The sequence below is a fragment of the Chiloscyllium punctatum genome, unplaced genomic scaffold (assembly GCF_047496795.1).
Source record: "Chiloscyllium punctatum isolate Juve2018m unplaced genomic scaffold, sChiPun1.3 scaffold_1872, whole genome shotgun sequence".
Classification (NCBI taxonomy): Eukaryota; Metazoa; Chordata; class Chondrichthyes; order Orectolobiformes; family Hemiscylliidae; genus Chiloscyllium; species Chiloscyllium punctatum.
Window position 1 is genome coordinate 5001 of NW_027311605.1, and position 2500 is coordinate 7500.

The 2500-nt window shown below is 63.7% G+C and overlaps 1 non-coding gene across 1 annotated transcript; it reads right to left on the bottom strand.

The window, feature by feature from the left end:
* Positions 1 to 711: 711 nt before the first annotated feature.
* Positions 712 to 865, bottom strand: LOC140475607 (5.8S ribosomal RNA). The gene has a single exon (XR_011960119.1). It is a non-coding gene; the product is annotated as a 5.8S ribosomal RNA (ribosomal RNA).
* Between the last annotated feature and the right edge of the window lie 1635 nt (positions 866 to 2500).

The window sequence follows — 2500 nt, forward strand, 5'->3', positions numbered from 1 at the left end:
AACGTGCGGACTGAACGGGAGAGCCAAGAGCCAGCGATCCACGCGCGTGCGACCGTCCAAGTCACAGCGTTCGACGAAAACCTCCTCCCTCGGCCAGGCACTCGGCGCCAGCAGGGGAGACAGGATCAGACGCCCCGCCGGCCACTTAAGGCCGAGGACGAACCACGAGACGGGCGGCTGCAGCAGCGGGCGGCCTGCAGCTCCCAGCACTCTCAATCGATCAACCATCGAGTCGGGTCAGCGTGTCAAACCGGCGAGCTCCACGGTCAGGCCGGCGGCGCACCAGCACCGGACCTCCGCGGCTCCCTTCACTCTTTCCACTGCCAGCCAACCGAGAGACGGACCCAATGCGGACGTGCAGAGCTTAGGCAGACCCCCCACTGGAGGCTCAACACTTCGTGGCAGCTCCGTGTCCCAGAGACCAGGAGGGTTGGCACACACACACAGTGTGAACCACCGACAGCCATTCTGGGACCGGTGACAGCCGTGCTGGCCCCACTGCCACGACACAGACGGACGCCAGGCCGCGCTCCCCGGCGGGGGGATGGCGTCGAGCCTGACGAACGGAATGTGCAGGGTGGGGGGGAAAGGCCAAGCGCTCCGACGCCGGAGGGCTCCGGAGTCTGAACTTAGGGGGACAAAGAGGACGGGTCCTCTGCGACACCCCAGCCGCGCTCTCGCCAGCCAAGGCGAGTGCGATTGATTGCCAAACGACCCTCAGACAGGCGTGGCCCCGGGAAGAACCCGGGGCCGCAAAGTGCGTTCAAAGTGTCGATGATCAATGTGTCCTGCAATTCACATTAATTCTCGCAGCTAGCTGCGTTCGTCATCGACGCACGAGCCGAGTGATCCACCGTCAAGAGTTGTCTGAGTTTGTTTTAGGTCTCTCCCTCGCCAGAGGAAAGCGACCCGGACCGCACATACGCTCCCCACCTTGAGCTACAGCCACCTGCACGCCGGCGTGCGGGCGGAGCAGGGTGGCGTGAAGCGATGGGGAGCACCATCCTGGTGCGGCCCGCAGAAACATACGTCTATTGGGGGGAGGAGGACAGGGCGCCCAAGAGGCGATGCGTGCCCCAACGCACCGCAGCGACGGAGGCAGGATCACCGCCACCATGTCGCCCGCCTAGTATCACGAGGCGTGCAGCAGCTTTGCCCTAGGAAAAGCAGAGGCGGGAACGGGCACCGGCCATCGGTTCGGCAGCGTCACTGACGCGTGCACGTGGCGGCGTGTCGGCGAGCGGACTTCCTGCGAGGAGGCGGGGGCGGCACTCGCCCGAGCAGACGCCCGCCCGGCCCAGCCACCGCCGAGGTGGACTGGGAGTCGCGGCAACGGCTCGTCATACTCGTTCCCACACTCACAGCGCAGCTTGCCCGCAAGCCACCGACCACCGATCGACGCCAGGCGCCCCGACCGAGAGCGGGATCGCTCGTTCGCCCTGCTGGCAGTTCGCTGGGGATCACTACTGCACGGAGCTCGGAGACCGACGGGCGGCAACTCGAGAGTCTTTAAACCACCACCCCCATCCCGCAAGTGCAAAGAGGCTGTATACGCACAGACGGGTGAGGGGAATAGGTACCCCGTCGGGTTTGAAGGGAGCGTGACTAGATAGCAACGATGTAAACCCAGCCGATTTGGGAGCGAAAGACCGGCGCCTGCATCACCGGCTTCGTTTCCCGTGGCTGGAGAGTACACCGAAACCCTCCGTCTGTCGCGAGCTCCCGACGACGCGGTGCCGCCAAGCAGCAGGGCCGGACCTGGTGTGGCTCCCCTCGTCGATCACAGACCGGTCGGCACTACTGACGAGACGGTGGAACGGGCTTCGCCCCTTGTGACGAAGGGTGATGCGAACCCGCCCGCCCGCGTGCGTTCGGGGTGGACTCGGCAAACGGAGATTTGAAATCGGAAAGTGTCCTCCTGCCCCGCGCAGGTAGGCGCCCAACAGTTGTGGGGGGTTTGGCGGTGACCACGGCTGCAGGGCCTGCTACCCCGACGAGCTCTCCTGCTGGCCCCGAAACCACCCTCGCGAGACAAGTTGAAACGGAAACGGGCGTACCCCCAAGCCGACGATCCTTTCTTATTTGTTACTTTTTTTTTCACTTGCTCGAGTTGTGGGGATTTGGCGGTGACCACGGCTGCAGGGCCTGCTACCCCGACGAGCTCTCCTGCTGGCCCCGAAACCACCCTCGCGAGACAAGTTGAAACGGAAACGGGCGTACCCCCAAGCCGACAGAGATCCTTTCTTATTTGTTACTTTTTTTTTTCACTTGCTCGAGTTGTGGGGGTTTGGCGGTGACCACGGCTGCAGGGCCTGCTACCCCGACGAGCTCTCCTGCTGGCCCCGAAACCACCCTCGCGAGACAAGTTGAAACGGAAACGGGCGTACCCCCAAGCCGACGATCCTTTCTTATTTGTTACTTTTTTTTTCACTTGCTCGAGTTGTGGGGGTTTGGCGGTGACCACGGCTGCAGGGCCTGCTACCCCGACGAGCTCTCCTGC